This window comes from Leuciscus leuciscus (assembly GCF_965113295.1).
Source record: "Leuciscus leuciscus genome assembly, chromosome: 8".
Classification (NCBI taxonomy): Eukaryota; Metazoa; Chordata; class Actinopteri; order Cypriniformes; family Leuciscidae; genus Leuciscus; species Leuciscus leuciscus.
In genome coordinates this window covers 21,603,130-21,622,488 of record NC_138732.1, presented here as the reverse complement: position 1 = coordinate 21,622,488, position 19,359 = coordinate 21,603,130, and the positions used below count along the sequence as shown (strand labels likewise).

Below are 19,359 nucleotides of genomic sequence, written 5' to 3'. Positions count from 1 at the left end.
TATTTCCTTGTTTTGAACCATCATTTACTACAATTTCTAGTTGTTTATATTACTACTAAATACAGCTTACCCAACCCTGACGCATAACACGCTAGTAATTCGCTAGCCTGTTAACGCGCCACCCTTGCGCTCAGCTATTTTTATTTATTTATTTTCTCTCGCGCCTTTGAGTTCATAAAAGCTCAGGTGAATAAGAAACACTCAACAAACACGGTGAATAATGTCTTGTCCTGTCATTATCATGCGTTGCGTCTGAATGCGTTGTTGTTTTTGGAGCTCTATCGATCTGATTTATAATTCTTGATTTTTCTCTTTAAACCCGCTTACAACGAACATTTTCTACTCTTCCTCACTGAGAAGCACTACTGCTCAAACCTCATTGTTACAACGCGGACTGTTGAGCAGACGCGTCTCAAGCCTATTAGTGATCCAACGCTGCATACTCTTAAAGGTTACGTCCGTGGATCACGGCTGAACGCGTCTTCTCCACACTCACTTATAAACAAACACTTTTTTTTCGCCTATCGTGCGTCTACTCTACACCCCTACCACTAAAAAACCTCATAGTTACAACGCGGACTGTTGAGCAGACGCGTCTCAAGCCTATTAGTGATCCAACGCTGCATACTCTTAAAGGTTACGTCCGTGGATCACGGCTGAACGCGTCTTCTCCACACTCATTTACAAACAAACTTATAATATAAATTAGTATTAATATTGATAGCATCACTGGTAGCTTCGTTGCTAACTCACTGTCCATCTGTTAAAATGGCGAATATATCAGATGTAAGTAGTCTACCGCTTGGTGCAGGTGAGGACACATTTGAGCTTCACGCACTGCAGTCTGAGCTGGAAGCTGTTGAGAAACAGATCCACAACCTTTTATTGAGACAGGCCGAGCTGAGAGACCGGTGTTTGGCTCTTGAAACATCACGCGCCGACGCACACAAATCAGTGTTTAACGTTACTAACCCGCTGACTCCGACCGCGTCTACTCCGTGCGTTCCTCAGCATCGGTCGCAATCAGCCATGGTCTCGTTCACTCCGGCTCCAACACGCCACCACGAAGCCTGGGTGGTTCCGCAGCGGAAGACGCGAGTCAGGTTTAGACCAAGACTTTCTCCGACCCTCCCGGTTTTCGAGTTATCGACACAAAACCGCTTCTCCCCTCTACGCGAAACAGAACGCGATGCTGTGATCATCGGCGATTCCATCGTTCGGCACGTACACGCTACGTTAGGTACAAGTAAGGTGCAAAGTCACTGCTTCCCTGGTGCTCGTGTTTCTGAAATCGCTGCTCGCGTTCCCGAGATCCTGAACGGTGACGAGCGCGTCGGAACTGTGGTCCTGCACGCGGGAGTGAACGACATCAGGCTGCGCCAGACGGAGATTCTGAAGAAAGACTTCAGGAATCTAATCGATACGGTACGCAGCACATCGCCTGAAACAACGATCATTGTGTCAGGACCGCTTCCCACGTACCGACTAGGGCATGAAAAGTTCAGCAGATTATTTGCGCTAAATGAATGGTTAATGTCATGGTGCAATGAGCAGAAACTGCTCTTTGTAAATAATTGGAATCTGTTTTGGGAGCGTCCTAGGCTTTTCCGTGCTGATGGCTTACACCCAAGCAGATTCGGAGCGGATCTTCTGTCAGATAACATCTCCAAAATGTTAAATACCCTTTGACTAGTAACCAAAAGTCCAAATCATAGTCTTTGCTGCACCAATTCAACTGATATAAATACTAGTGTAGAACATTGCATAGAAACCGTGTCTATTCCTCGTTTAGTGAGATCAAATAATAAATCTAATGCAGGATCTAGGAAAAATCTAATTGTTATTAAAACAGAAAATGTTGCTATTAGTAAACAAAAACTATTTCTAAAGCTAGGTCTTCTAAACATTAGATCACTCACACCTAAGGCAGTTATTGTAAATGAAATAGTCACAGATAATAGCTTCGATGTACTTTGCCTTACTGAAACCTGGCTTAAACCAAATGATTATTTCGGTATTAATGAGTCTACTCCTCCTGGATACTGTTATAAGCATGAGCCCCGTCTGATTGGCCGTGGCGGAGGTGTTGCAACCATTTATAAAGATATTCTAAATGTTACTCAGAAAACGGGTTATAAGTTTATTTCATTTGAAGTACTTGTACTAAATGTTACGCTCTTAGATGTTAGAAAAACATCCCTATTATCTCTAGCCTTGGCTACCGTATATAGACCGCCAGGGCCTTACGCTGATTTCCTAAAAGAGTTTGCAGATTTTCTCTCAGACCTATTAGTCAATGTCGATAAAGCATTAATTGTTGGAGATTTTAACATACACGTAGATAATCCAAATGATGCGTTAGGAGCTGCGTTTACAGATTTATTAAATTCATTTGGGGTCAAGCAAAACGTCACCGGACCAACTCATCGTCTTAATCATACACTCGATTTAATTATATCACACGGAACCGATCCAACCGATATAGATATCATTCCACAAAGTGATGAAGTCACTGATCACTACATGGTAACTTGCATATTACGTACTGCTGTAATATGTCATGCGGCGTCGCGTTATCAACCAGGCAGAACAATCCTCCCATCCACCATAGATAATTTCTCAAATTGCTTATCTAATCTGTCTCAGCTGCTGCCTGAACCCAAACAAACAGATGAACTAGAAGAACTAACTAGCACTATGAGCACCATTCTCTCTAGAACATTGGATGTGGTTGCACCTATTAAATTAAAAAAGGTCAGAGAGAAATATAAAGCACCATGGTATAACAATACTACGCATGTTTTAAAGAGAGAAACCCGTATTTTAGAGCGTAAATGGAAACAAACTAATTTAGAGGTCTTTAGAATCGCGTGGAAAGACAGTATGTCACGTTATAAAAAGGCCCTAAAAGCTGCCAGGGCTGAGCACCTCCGCAAACTAATAGAAAACAACCAAAACAATCCAAGGTTTCTATTTAACACCGTGGCTAGACTAACAAATAAACAGACGTCACCCGAACAAAATATCCCGTTACAGTTCAGTAGTAATGATTTCATGAACTTCTTCACTGAGAAAATAGAAAGCATCAGAACCACAATTATAAACGTTCAATCTTCAATCGCGCCTTACAATTCAGCTTCAATTATCACCCCGAAAGAACAATTACAGTGCTTTACAACTATAGAACAAAAAGAGTTAAATAAACTTATCACTTCATCTAAAACAACAACATGTTTATTAGATCCTATACCAACTAAACTACTGAAAGAAGTGTTATCTGTAGTGGAAGAGCCTCTCCTCAATATTATTAACTCGTCTTTATCTTTAGGTCATGTTCCAAGAACATTTAAACTGGCAGTTATAAAACCTCTCATTAAGAAACCACAATTAGATCATAATAATCTAGCAAATTATAGACCCATTTCAAATCTTCCATTTATGTCTAAAATATTAGAAAAAGTGGTGTCCGCTCAACTGGGCTCTTTCTTGCAACAAAATGATATCTATGAAAAGTTTCAGTCTGGATTCAGACCGCATCATAGCACTGAAACTGCGCTCGTTAAAATCACAAATGATTTACTTTTAGCTTCTGACCAAGGCTGTATCTCAATACTAGTTTTACTTGATCTTAGTGCTGCGTTCGATACTATAGATCACACAATACTCTTAGATCGACTACAAAATTATACTGGTGTTCAAGGACAAGCACTAAGCTGGTTCAAATCATACCTATCTGACCGCTACCATTTTGTCTATTTAAATGGAGAAAAATCGATCATAACTCCAGTAAACTATGGAGTGCCGCAGGGATCTGTATTAGGCCCTCTGTTATTTTCAATATATATGATGCCACTTGGAAATATTATAAGGAAACATGGAATTAGTTTCCATTGTTATGCTGATGACACTCAAATATATATTTCATCACGGCCGGATGAAAACGCTACATTTTCCAAATTGACAGAGTGTGTTAAAGATATAAAAGATTGGATGACGCGTAATTTTCTTTTATTAAATCCAGACAAGACAGAGGTAATACTTATCGGTTCAAAAAACCGCCCACAAAACCTCGCACAATACAACTTTAACATCATAGGATGTCCTGTTACTTTATCCTCTACAGTAAAAGACCTGGGTGTTATACTCGATTGCAACCTGTCTTTTGAAAATCATATTTCTTATGTTACAAAAACAGCCTTTTTCCACCTTAGAAACATTGCTAAGCTACGTAATATGCTATCAGTTTCTGATGCAGAAAAGTTAGTTCATGCATTGATGACCTCGAGACTGGATTACTGTAATGCTTTATTAGCTGGTTGTCCTGCATCCTCAATAAACAAGCTACAGTTAGTCCAAAATGCCGCCGCTAGAGTTCTTACGAGATCAAGAAAATATGATCATATAACACCGATTTTATCATCACTGCATTGGTTACCTATAAAGTTCCGTATTAATTACAAGGTATTGCTACTGACTTATAAAGCCCTAAACGGCTTAGCTCCAGTCTATTTAACGGATCTTCTATCGCCCTATAATCCATCGCGCTCTTTGAGATCACTAAATTCAAGGCTTTTGGTCATACCTAGGATATCCAGAACCACCAAAGGAGGGAGAGCATTTTCACATTTGGCTCCAAAACTCTGGAATAGTCTTCCTGATACTGTTCGTTGCTCAGACTCGCTCTCCCAGTTTAAAACTAGATTAAAGTCGCATCTCTTCAGCCAGGCATTCATATAATCCTACAGTTCAAACTACAATCCGGCCTCTATCCAATGCCAGAGGAGAACTGGCCCCCGACTGAGCCTGGGTTCTCCCAAGGTTTTTTTTTTTTTCTCCATTAAGGCACCTGATGGAGTTTTAGGACACCATTAGGTCACTTGGAGTTTTTCGGTTCCTTGCCACTGTTGCCTTTGGCTTGCTCAGTTGGGGATATTTTGGGGATATTTAATTTAATTTTATCAATCAATAAATTCCTCTTGAAACAAACTTTGTTGTATTATTTAAATTTAATACTGTGAAGCTGCTTTGATGCAATCTGTATTGTGAAAAGCGCTATACAAATAAACTTGACTTGACTTGACTTGACTATTCATATGGTAATTAGAGCCATTCACACCTCCGGCGCGAGCGCTCTGCATACGTCATGGTTCGTTTCCGACAATATTCGGCACAGACGAACAGGCAAGCTTGGTCCACAGGCTGTAAATTGTCGTTAACTGCCGAAAATTAAGGAGATTTACGGCCGTTTACGGGGTCGGAAATCCCAATTTTCATGCAGTGAGACTGCCTTTAAAATGACTGAGATATTGAGCAATGCTTTGTGACATTTCATAACAAACTGTCCCATCACTGTCTCTGCGGGTGTGAAGGGACATATTGAAAGATGTTTAATGAACTACTTGACCCCTCGAGCAGCAAATGTTCGTGTTCATGAAGACATGAAAGCTTCTCTTGCCTTTTATTTTTGGATATGTGTGTGTGTGGGTGTGGATTTCACTCCTCTCTCTCTTCATCAGGTTGCTCATTAAATGAGCATGTCTTTGATGAAAGCATCTAATCACAACCCATACTTCTGTTAAAAATGATATGACCGGTGTTGTCAATGCAACCCAGATATTTCTTGTCTTCCTACAACAGAGCCCAAAATGCCTCTGCATTTGCTAAATTCATACTTTCTAAAAAAACTAAACAAAAAGGTCACTAGGCAAGACAGGTTAGGCTGACCTGTAGTAGACATAATAGAGAAAGCAATGTGTACGGCTTGTAAAACGACACCCACGACAGGCTTTTCCTTCCATTAAATTGTATTTACAACTCTGAAAAAAAGGCTTTTACCGGGTGGGTCTCAGGGGCTGCAGACGTGTGACCTGTTTCAGACACACTCTCCTTTAGGCCCTCGAGACTAGGAGACCAGACTGAGATTTCTGTGATCAAAGGTGCCACTGTGACAGACCAAGCTTGCCCTTGTTTTGTTAACCACCACCACCACCAATCTTTTAGCCTTGTTATTTGTCTCAGTACTACATGACTAAATTCATTTACATTTCCATAACGCTTTTTTCTTTCTTTTCTTTTTTCTGTGTGAAATACACTCTTTACTCTTCCTTACAGGAATAGTTCACTCATAATTTATCCACCCTCATGTCATTCCAAACCCAAATTCGTAAGCTAGTCTTCTATACAACATAAAAATATTGTGACAAATGAATAAATAATTAATTAATTAATAACAATAATGAAAAAAAGCATGGTCCTACTTTATATTAAGTGTCTTCAACTGCTATGTACTAACATTTAAATTAATCATTTGATATAGTGCACTTGTGTACATACATTTTTTTTTTGCATTGTACTTAAAAATACACTACCTGCATGTAATATCAGCTGTAATTATTTCCCGTAGTTACAAATATATAATTACACTGTTGACCCTTCCCTTAACCCTTAATGGGTTAGTTCACCCAAAAGTAAAAAATGTCATCATTTACTCACCCTTAAGTCATTCCAAACCTTAATTTAGGCTTTTAATCACATGTAAACATTCATCAAAGCACACATCAGTTATGGTAAACGGAAGCTCAATCATAAACTCTTGACGTGAGAGTACGGTTGAGTACGGTACCAGTACTTCTAAACCTTTCCCCAACCTTACCTATATCCCACCTCAATGGCAGCAAAAGAGTTTTGAAATACAACAAGAATATAGAATAGAATAGAATAGAATAGAATTGTATAGAATAGAATAGAGTAGAATAGAATAGAATAGAATAGAATAGAATAGAATAGAATATATCTTTATTGGCATTATCATTAAAACAACGAAAGACTATTTAGCAGCTCATAAGGATTGGCTAGTACATAGTAAGTACATATAGTAGTTAACGAAACCTAATATAAAGTGTGACCAAAAGTACTTAAACCTAATTTATCTAATTGTATCTATTGTATGGCCACAAGTGAGTTGAAATATGGTGTATAAATAACCTCTTTTAAGGTTCTTGTGATTTTTTATTTTTTTTCCTTCATGGAAGAAAAACAATATTATCCATTTAAAACAAAATGAGGGTGTGTAAAGTATGATCAATTACATTTTTGGGTGAACTATCCCTTTAAAATTCCCCCTTTTATTTCATATATTTCCGATTCCCTGAAATAATATATAAAAACAGCAGTTTAATGATGTTGTTTAGACAGAGAGCTGAGTAAGTGGGTGTGTTTGTGTGTGAAACACAGTCGTATTTTCATTTTATGTGTATAGATGACAGAAGATATACAGGCAGTTTCAGACCAAAGCGATCGACCAGCTCTATCAAAGGGACAATACTGACAGTCATAAAGCTTTCTGGTAGGGCTACTCCACCCTCACACTTATATTGCAATGCTTTGCTTTTGTTTTTGGGTTATTTATTTAATAATAATTATTTTTTCATACTTCAACTTTCAGTTCATTCCACCCTCACTGAAACTGCACCATCAAAGCTCACTGAGACCTTTATGAGAGCACAGAAAGAGCCTGGTTTGTCTCTCATTCTCTTTGTCCTTTTGTTCCCTGTGCTGAGAAGAGATGAGAGGGAGCAGAAATGATAGAGGAGCTTGATTTGGTTTTGTGTGTCTGTGTGTGTGTGTGTGTGTGTGTGTGTGTGTGTGTGTTGATAGAGAAGACTGGATTTGGCAAGACCAGCCCACACAAAGGCCCTTAACACACGCTGACCTTTAACACACACACTGACTCTTATCTCACACTGACCCCTACCACACAGAGAGTCTTATCAAGCAAAGACCCCTGCTTCTCCTTGTCAGACGTCTCAACCTCCGGCCGCAGTTAAGAGATTGAAACACCTCAAATATCAGCGTTATGATGTGAAGTTCAGGACGTGTACACGTTTTAAATCACAGGCATACCTGGACATATAACCTGAACTTAAATTTGACCATAGATTTGTTAATAAAGGTCTTATTGTGCATGATTTGAAAGTGCAAGTTATTCAAAAGAGAAGAAATGATATCATCTTCCAATGTACTAACGTTTAATTCAGAAATGATATTCTGCTGGCATAATCGAAGCCACATGGGTTAGAAAAAATATATATTTAAGATACCATGAAACCCAAATAAAATGTATGGGGCTTTTAGTCATGTCTATTGGCTTTCAAACAATATATATGCTAGTGTACTCCTAAACGTTGACCTTTAATAGATGTACATATAAATCTATCTAAAAATAAAGAGTTTTTTTTTTTTTTTTTTTGGGAAAACAGACCAAAAGTGTTAATGACTCATCTTTCTCCCTAGGCTCTCTAGAATAACCTGATTGGCATTAGTAAATAGAAATAGTAGATCATGGTTTATGACTTGACTACTATGAAATACAATTACATTTTGTAAATACAAATTTCTATTTTATTAATATGTTTTCAAATGTATTTATTCCTGTGATGTCAACGCTGAAAAAAAGCACAAAAAAACCCAGTAATTTTTATCATTTTAATAATTTACTCACTTAAATACTTATTCACTAATAATTTACTTTTAATAATTAAACATTATTAACGACAAGTGAACAGTAATTAATAAAATAAGAACAAATACGCAAACTACAAGCATAGATAAATACAATATAACAAAGTTCAAAATAAAGGTCTAGCTAACAGTAGTATTTAGGTACAGAAATGTAATCATTAAATGTATAAATTAAATATAGATCACTTTAAGACCCAATGAACAGATCCAAAATAATGATACACATCCGATTTCTTTCTCAACTGTTTGTTCACTTAAGACATAACCGACTGTGTTTACAAGAATACTTAACATAATTTTGTGTGTATGTGTGCGTTCAAGTGCAAAGAGATGCGAAAGAGGGATACATTTTGTGTTTGCGCGGTATCTCTCCCAACAAGCATCAAGTTTCATGCCCTTTTGTTTTGAGTAAGTGTCTTGCTAACACATACAAATCTAGGCTTCACAGTGTTTATTGTGGCATTTTTGTCATAATGACAGCAGGTTGGCAAGTGATTACCTCTGATGAGCTCAACCCAAAATAGAATTGATTCATATATACATGTATGCATTGGTCTATCCAAAACAACTTCCAAGTAAACATTTTAGCAGCATACATGTTCCTCTGTAGTCAAACCTGTGACCTTGGCATTGCATTGCACTGTGCTGGACTGCAAACCAGAGGATAGGCCTCTTCCTTAATGAGATCTAGTCAATATTGTTCCTTTTCATGGCACTGTGAATGTTAAACTCTGCTCTTTGTTTGCATTTCATTAATACACAAATTCATTGTTTAATTAATGAAATTGGTTTGTACAGATGACACGCTGTTCTGTAAGAGAAAAAGAGGAATGGAAAAAAAAAACTAGATATCCACACACGCACAAAGAGAAGTAATTGCTAATAATCGTGCTTGACTCTGTGAGTTAAGCACTTGTGGAGTGGCTGTCTGTGTGTAGGCTATGACTGCAGCGTGCCGTTCGAGAGCGAGCATCCTTATGTGCAACATCCCACTCCGGCCTCTGCCGCACACATGGATTGCGCATCTAATAAGAGGTTATCTCCCGAGAGAAAAGCCCCCATCAATCATGCCGTATTAGTCTATGGAAAGGAGCTGCGTGCTGATTGGTCGGGAAGCTTTGCTAATTGGCCTTGCGTTGCATTAGTGCTGCTGCAGGGGGGCCGTGTTTTCCCTCTGTAATGACGGATAGAGCAGACGGAACGCATATGTGTGTGTGCGAGGAGACGGCGGGCCGTAGGAATGGTGTAATGGTGGGTTGAAGGGACAGATTAGGAAATGGGAGGTTTAATGATCCTGTCTGCAGTGCCGTCTCTGAGCCAGCTGCATGTCTGCGAGATCTAAAAGAGACGTTTCCCTGAGGGAGTCTCCTCGGATGAGCACTTGCACACACCGCCGATGCTCCTGTCATGCCAGTTTCATCTCAGGATACGTTGGCGCGTGACTTGACTGTTTTAAAGATATGCTGCTTGGATGTGTGTATGATTTTGCAGTTTATGTAACATTCTCACTGACATACATTGAGTTTGAGCATAAGTGTTCACAGGGTTGGAATTGTGCATTCAAAGGCCATGACACAACAAAAAGCTACTGTGTTGTCGCCTCGCCTCGGTTGCGTCTGGGCCAAAAAGCTGCACTTGAACACACCAAATGTACTAAAAGTGACAACATGCTCCATCGGCCAAAATACCCCCCGACTGGGTCCAGCTAGTACCACTGGTGCGGAACACACCACAAAAACTAGGCCGGCTGACACTCAACAACGGCCCGACATTGGCCAACGACCGAACATTGGCTTGGTGTGTCAGGGCCTTAAAGGATTAGTTCACTTCAGAATTAAAATTTCCTGATAATTTACTCACCCCCATGTCATCCAAGATGTTCATGTCTTTCTTTCTTCAGTCGAAAAGAAGGTTTTTGAGGAAAACATTCCACGATTTTTCTCCATATAGTGGGCTTCAACGGGAACCAACGGGTTGAAGGTACAAATTGTAATTTCAATGCAGCTTCAAAGTGCTCTAAACGATCCAGCCGAGGAATAAGGGTCTTATCTAGTGAAATTATCGGTAATTTTTCGCCCTACCCTACATTTTTCACGTGACCTATCCAACATGATTATGTAATGCATGAAGTCATGGACGTGCAAGACGAGCATTTGTGGTTAAAAAGGAAGGTTTTTTTTTTTTAAATGACCAATCGTTTCTCTAGATAAGACCCTTATTCCTCGGCTGGATCGTGTAGAGCACTTTGAAGCTGCATTGAAACTGCAATTTGGACCTTCAACCCATTGGTCCCTGTTGAAGTCCACTATATGGAGAAAAATCGTGGAATGTTTTCCTTAAAAACCTTAATTTCTTTTCGACTGAAGAAAGAAAGACATGAACATCTTGGATGACATGGGGGTGAGTAAATGTCAAATGATCAGGTAATTTTAATTCTGAAGTGGACTACTCTTTTAAAGGCTTTTCATTCCAGAAAGTTTCTCATCAGGGCTACACAAACCCATTACGTTAAAGGCCTGCTGTCAGATCAGTGCAGCAGAGGCTGGTCACTCCGATTGAGGTGCTTAATCTGAGATCTACAGCTGCTACATCATCAGAGTATGACTGTGATCAGGAGACGAGTTATAAACAGTGTACGGAGTGTTTGTTAGTATGGAGGAGGCTGTGGCAGTTTCCTAAACCTGAACTTTTAAAGCTACTCTACTTCTAAGCCTTTAAAGACATCTTTATACTGCAAAAGTGGCACTGAAAGACATCTTTATACTGCAAAAGTGGCACTGAAAGATGTAAACCACAAAAAGAGAAATTCATATTTACATAAAATGTGACACAGGCAGTATACAGTATATTTACATTAATTTACACAGGAATCTCAATCTCAAAAAAAGTTTTTATTTACATATAATGTGACACAGGCAGTATACAGTATATTTACATTAATTTACACAGGAATCTCAATCTCAAAAAAAGAGACCAAAATTGTATTTTTACAATGTTACCTTCTGTGTGAATTTGAATGCACAGCTGTCAGAAAACAAGACAACAGCAAAGTTTAAGGTACGTTTAATGCAGTGTTTCATTTACAGAGACGTTAACGGCATCAAGCTGTCTCTGACACTCAGAGGTGAGGCAGGTCAGAGCTGAGAATTTTTGTCAGTTGTCACTGAGCATTCTGCACTGCCTTGAATGCAAAGCAAGGCTGTTGTCGTTCACCATAGGTATAGAAAGTTATTCTCTTTCTCTTGTTGCATCTTGTCTCTTTTAGTGATTTTTTTTTCTTTCTTTTTTTTCTTTCTTCTGTTATTGGCATTATTGTTTTCCACACAATATTGCCAAAGCATCATTCTGGTCCTGGTAATAGTGGTAATAATTTAATTCTTATTAAATTATATATATTTTTTCAAATATTAATTATTATATTTGATAATTAATAAAATCATTATAATTAAGTTATTAAAAATAATTAAATCAAATTAAATTGCTAATGATGGTAATAAATTATAAAATTGAGCAAAAAAAACTGTTATTATATATAAAAGTAATAACAATAATACAATAAAATGAAATGGAATAAAACACTCAGCAAGAAATGAATGAATACTAATACTGGTACAGATATACGCAGGCTCCTCTCTTGTCTTGTCTCGTCCCACATACAGTACGTACACATATGTAGAAAGAGAGAAGGTGTGTAAGCGTTGTGCCGTCAGAGCCTGACAGTCAATCAGGTCACACACAAACAGATGAATGAAGGCACAGATGCTGCACTCTTCCGAGCCTCCTCGGCCGATTGGCAGTGTGCTGGGCTGTTGATAGAGCGCTGGCAGCCGTTCAGCAGACTGCTCAACCTCGCATCAAACACACACCCGCCCATTGCGCTTGTATGCCTCTCTGTAAAAAACTCTGTTTGATCTGCCTGACAAAACACACAGGCTCACATACTGTTACGTGTGAGCAGCCATGAGACGTAAGCCTACGTTTGCGCTGAGACATTATCTGAAAAAACATCATGAACGTGTTAGGGCTGCACGATATTGGGGGAGAAAACAGACATGATATTGATTTTTTGGGGGGGGGGGGGGGGGGTATAGCAATAAATACAACATTTTTCACTAAATTACTTAAATAGTTTAATTAATTAAATAGTTTAATTAATTATTATATCATGAGCTGCACGAGTGTAAATCAACACAGTGGCTTTAAAAAAATAATAAATAAATTCCTACTAGGGCATTTTGTAAATTACAATCTTTTTCAGTTTCGGTTACATTGTGTAATGTGGAGCCGGTTCCGTGGTCAGATTGCGCTGCCGGTCAACGACACTAGCAATTATGACAAGTGTTTATTTCCCTACACGCCTATCTGCCAGAATCAATGCACTCCTTGCTCATAAATAAATCTGATAAAAAAAAAAATTATGTATGCACCTGCCATTTCATATGTGGGATTTGTATTTATTTGTGTGTGTGTATATGTATATATATATATATATATATACTCGTCAATGTTTTTTTATTTATTTTTTTCATAAGATTCACCTATGGATGTTAATGTTGTAAAAGCTGAACCGGCGGTTTAGGGTGGTAGGTTGGGACTGAATGGCGCTCGTTCATTCTCCTCTCTGTAGCCGGTCCTGTTGGTGGTCACTTTGCTCATTGAGTGTGGGCTGAGAGACCATCTGTTAGTCTCGTCTACCGCTGTGACCCTCAAAAGAGCATTTCAGCAGACAGGCCAAACCCTTAGAGCATCAGCGATGGTCACAAATTGTATTATAGACTGTTGTCCAGCAGCATAACTGCTGTTTCCATCAATCTATGTGAATGTCTAATGTGTGTGTGTATGTGCGCCTGTGTGTTGGACATGAGGATTGGCTCAGTGGACAGGTAGGCTCTTTGGGGGTCACTGGTGTAACAGACTGTCTCCTAAACCCCCTGGCTCTCCAATCCACCTGTCTATGTGAAGTGATGAGGGTGAAATCCTGCTTGCTGCACCTGAGACCCTCCTGCACACATGCACATAAAAGATGCACACATAGGCTCTGTTCCAAAACACAATGAGCTGTCTGCTGTCCACATAGCCAGCTACCTTCTAAGGCAGCATCCTAACAGAAATAGAAGCTCACAAGCAGGGTCCCAAATTAGCTTTTTCCAGACCTGCCAATGCCGAGTGAATTGCTCAAATTACCAGCCCAAAAAAATGTATATCACTGTATTTCTTTTTCTGTTAAAATAATAGTCCAAATGACATTTGAATTTCTTCATGTTTTCACACAAACAGTGTATTTGTTTTAGTTGCTTGATTTGAGGAACATGGGGTCCTGGGCAAAAAAATAAAATAAAAAATGTAAAGACAAATAATGTCCGTAAAACATTTGATCAATTTGAGCCTATAGATACAATTAAAGGACTGTTATAACCTACAAACCTAAACTTACAACTATGGCTGTGGATAGAATAAACCAATTATGATTTCCAACCAGTCTTTAGAAAGCGGAATCAAACAGTAATACTGCCAAATGTTATGTATATATCTTTTCTTTTCTTTTCTTTTTTTTTATGCTATTTATGCATTGTAAAACCCTGCTGTTTAGGTTAAATGTTTAGACATGAAGTCACAAAGAAGACATGTTTTTAGACTATCACTATGTTGTTAATTATGGACATGTTTTGTAACTTATAAATTATGTAGGATATAAGTGGTGTGTTTTAATTAATTGAACTTACTGCTGTGTGCGCTGAAATTTCCATGAGGGAGATGCAGATGCTGTATAATTTTGCATTGGGAACAAACTTCACATCTGGGACACACCTGTGATGCTTAAAAATGGTCCCTCAATGGGTAACTTTCTAGGCTTTGGACCTACACATTTACAGTTCACAATAAATATTATACTAGCTAGTAGCTGGTAACTCAGCCTCTTTTGCTGAGCAGAGAGAGGTTGTGCTCCATGTTCTTGTTGAATCGGCTCTAAACGATCACATTGTATCTTGTTGTGGGAGAGAGATATAGAGAACATGTGTCCTGTTTTGCCCTCATTTTCATGGTTCTCCATTCTAAATGGCTGTGAAGTGCCATGGATTCTCATACTCCTTTATGAGTATTGATAGCTCTCTCTCTTTCTCACTCTCTGCCTCGCACACTCGCTCTCAGCTATAATGTTTTAAAGAGCAGAAAATGTGAATTCGAGAGTTTTGTCATTCTCGCTGCCATGGTAACCACTTCGGCATTTGTGGGGCCTGTGTGATAATAGTAGTGCAGTCAGTTAGTGGAGTGGAGGGCTGTGCAGGGCCATGCTGATCAGCCATCAGTCAGAACCCAGCATCTCACATGCCACCTCATGCTTTGGTCCTCTTGGTCTTTTTTTTTTTTTTTTTTTTTTGGTCTTTACATTGCAAAGTCTGATAAGAAGCTGCAGCTGTTGTAGGGTTATGCCGAGACAATCATGTATCACTCTTACTTTAGTTATTTTTTATTAATATTTATTGATATTTATTTATGTGTTTATAAAAATAAATAAAAAGCTTCTGATGGAAGCAGGCTATACATGGTTTCTAGTATGTCAAAGCTAGTTAAGCTGGTAATCATATTCTAAAACACAGCTTGAACTGATGGTCACTAGACATTTATTTTAAATGTATTAATTTAGCACAGCGGTTCTCAAAAATTATTCCTAAAACAATTTAAAGGTAAAATATTTAATGAGTTTTTAGTCAATACATCATCAATCCTTCTTAGCCTGAATCTTACCCTGATTCATTATGGTAAGTCTAGTGTTTATATTCGGCTGAATGGTTTTTGCGGGAAGTTGTGCACATGCTTCACTCGCCCGTGTGTGTCTCGTCATATCCGTAAATAGAGAAAAGTTCCTCCGGCTACTTTGACGCATGTATGGTGAGGGAGTGGCAGAGGTTAGTTGCCACAATGAGCGAGAAAGGTTGACATGGAGCAGCTAAATCTCGATTCTCTGGGGAATCACCTATTTAAAAAACAAAACACTGAATAGAGGAGAGTCTGCTGGCAAAAAGAGAACGCAACAGAGCACATAATAAAACAAGAATCAACATTGGCTTGACTTTTCGGAGATGACGAGAACTGAGGGATTTTAAATGTTGTAATTATGGGTTTGTGTAGCGCTGTGCTGAAGTACCTTGTCGATTAATGGGTATAGCTACAGTAACGTCTTCAGCTAGTCAGCTTATGATTTTTTCCATCTAAACTGGTTAAATCTTTTAAGCCTATAGTGAATGTTTTATGAGCAGTAGGGTTATCGCTCTCTTTTATTAGTTATGATAAACAACTTTTTACTTCTACTCAAAGCAAAACACATCTGCCTCCTCTACCACCATTATCTTCAATTGAAGCTGACTCAGATCGGTGTAACTATTACATTTACACAACCAAAATGTTCTTCTGAAAAAATGCATTTTTGTTTTTTAACTGCTAGAGGGCCAACAGTTACATTTAGTTAAATGAACAGAATCTTAATTAAAATGCAAAATGTACAACATTAAACTGACATAATATTTTGAGTTGATTTTTATTATAATACAACTATCTCTCAGGTACTGTATATATCAGCTTAGATTGGATGGCTATTGAATACTGTCTTGAACAAAAGGGGGCCTTGGAGTCAAAAAGGTTCTGATTAAGCATAATGCTTTTATTAGCTAGTTCACATTGGATAGTTATACTACCAGCTGTTAAAGATTAATTGATTAGCCTGGTTAGAGTTGATAGACCAGTTTGGGTAAGTTGGTGGGGACTTGTTTAACTCTATTCCAAAGTGAATCCTGAACTGGCTGAGCATTTGCTTGTCCATTGGCTTAGCTTGTTCTGGTAGACAATCTTGGGCAGCGTTGCTAGAACTAGTAGAACTCATCAGATTAGATTAGGTTAGGTTAATCTCAAAAAACACATTTTAAATGGTTTGAACTGCATGAACACCATAACCTGCCCTGGGTTTTCTGGAAAAAGCACAAAACCAAAGTTGTATCCGAGTATTTACTGAATGAGCTGGTCAGAGTTGACCATTGTAGTGCAGCATTTATGTAACATTGCATCTTTTTACAAAATTTGGACGTGCACAGAATGTTCTTAACAATGCAGAGTGAAGACTCTTGTTTTCAGCCATTCATACCATGTCTCCTCTCTCTCTCTCTCTCTCTCTCTCTCTCTCTCTCTCTCTCTCTCTCTCTCTCTCTGTCCTGTCCTGTTCTGTTCTGTTTTCACCTTGTCAGAGGACTGGGCTGAGATCGGATCTCTGCATATGCATTATTGATTCACAACTCTTCTCTCACACTGACCAGAGTTCACAATGTCCTTAATCTCCCTCCTTTTCTCCTCTCTCTCTGTGCATATTTACTCACTCACTCACTCGCTCACTCACTCACTCACTCACTCACTCACTCACTCACTCACTCGCTCGCTCACTCACTCACTCGCTCGCTCACTCACTCTCTCACTCACTCACTCGCTCGCTCACTCACTCACTCGCTCGCTCGCTCACTCACTCACTCGCTCGCTCACTCACTCACTCGCTCGCTCACTCACTCACTCGCTCGCTCACTCACTCACTCACTCACTCACTCACTCGCTCACTCACTCACTCGCTCACTCACTCACTTTCTCACTCACTCACTCGCTCACACAAGCTTCTGAAGAGAGACTTTGTGTTATCTTTAATGAAGTGTCAGCCATCATGAAATGAAACAAATGTGTTAAGAAAGAAAGAAAGAAATAAAGAAATATGAAAGTAAGAAATATTAAAAGAAATATTGAAACTCATCTAAATTTCTTCATTAGTATTATTACTATATTTTGGTTGGCAGTGGTTATCTTGACATCTTCTTTATAAGACAGTAATCTGCATAACATAAGAATATTTTGTTTAAAACCCTCTATGGCATGACTTTTTGTTTTTGAATTTTTTTTAAAATCTTTCTCCCCATTTTTTGGGAGCTTGGGGGTCCCTGATAATATATCATCATAAAATTTGCCCATAAAATGTTCTTGTGTCCATTTCCTGCAAGTATCAGTAGATCGCAAAATACATTGACTATTGATGCGTTCAAGGCATGTCAGAAAGTTTGTAATTACGAGTTGAAAGCACATGAACATCACCACAAAGTCATAATTACGAGCAGGAAGCAATGGCGGAAGAAATTAGTTTTCAGTCATGATAAATTTAGTTCTGCATGCCGACAGTACAATGTAGTTTTTACACGTTATGTGTACTGTTAATGAAGAAGAGAGATAAAGTTTGCCAGAAAACACTACTCATTTAGCCAATTTAAGCATGAGTGACCAAACTGCACAGTGTTGCCCTGAGACAACGAACAAAAAACTCCCACAGTTTTAAATAAAAACAAAATAAATCTTTAAACAATCAAACATACATCTTTACATACTGATGCACATGCATATATTTTTTAAACGTTAAAAAGTGATATTTATCTTACTAATTGGTGGCACTGTGTACCATGTGGCTTTGCTTCATTAAAGGACTGCTCCACCCCCAAACAAATGGTCACACCCACTTCAGCCCCTCATTTCATTTGAACAGACATGTCAGGTTATATTATATCTAAAATATATATATATTATACAGTATATACAAAATTAAAGGGGCGGTGTGAGGTCCAAAAAGGTAGTTTGTTGCCTGAGGGCAAGACCATGCCATAGAGGGTTAAATGACATGTTCAAAATCTGAAATAAAATCTGAGAACTACTGTATGGTATCATAAATTTAGCTGCTTTAGCTCAAATCAGTCAAAACCTTTTTTTTCAGCCTGGTCCAGCAAACATACTTAACTAAAAGCGACTGGCTCTTTGAGCTAAAAGGTGAGACTTTCATTCCTTTACAGGGTGTCCGCGCGGTAGTAAAAGGTAGTAAAAGTAGTAAAAATAATCTACCAAAATTAAGGCCCTTGAAAGGTAGTAAAAGGTAACAAACGCAATTTGACTTGGTAGTAAATTTTTCATCACCACCTCAATATATGAGTTTCCATTTTTTTGCTTAATATTTGTGTCTCCATATATTTTAACTTCATCTAGCATAATTAAAAAATATATATACGGTGCTAACAGGACCTGACGGGCTCGACATTAACGCTTGTCCGGGACAAGTGGATTTTTTGAAGGGACAAGTAAAAGAGAATTTTACTTGCCCGACCGGACAAGTAGCCTAATTAAACGTCAATAACAAAAAATGTATAATTAACTAGGGAATCACTAAAATGAGAGAATGATTCTGATTGTATTTATATTTATTGTAAGTTGCGATCGATAGTGGATGTATTAGGCTACTGACGGTAACAAGGTTGCGGTTGAGGCTCGCGCAGCCTCTCGAGGAGGAATCCAAACAAATGTAAACTCAGTTTAAACTCAGTTAACAACATAACGTTACTGCCAGTGCCAAAATTCAAAATGTGTTTTAATATTTTTAACATATGATACAGTTTAGCAACCTCACACGACGAGTGCTGTTTTCTTGAGTACCATCACGACTGAAAATGTGACATTGCTTTTGATACAACAGTTCAATAAACAGTTCAAATTAAGTTACTTACATTTTAGACACAATATTGACTGTTTTTGTTCTGTTTCAGCAGCAAAAATAGTTCCAAACAAAGATCACAGCAGAACCGTAACGCATCTCACAGCAACACTTAACCGTGTTTCATTACTGAATGATTCAGCGTTTTGAACGAATTGGCTGAGTCAAAGATTCAATGTCCCATTCATAAACATGTCTCATTCTTGAATGAATCAGTTGTTTGAACGAATCGTTTGAATGAATGACTCAATGACTCGCTCATTAAGATGGTCGCCTGACGCCTC

At 38.4% G+C, this 19,359-nt stretch overlaps 1 protein-coding gene across 3 annotated transcripts in view; it reads left to right on the top strand.

The window, feature by feature from the left end:
• tenm2a (teneurin transmembrane protein 2a) overlaps positions 1-19,359 on the top strand; it is a 312,955-nt gene that overhangs the window by 109,913 nt on the left and 183,683 nt on the right. The gene's annotated exons all lie outside the window — the stretch shown is intronic.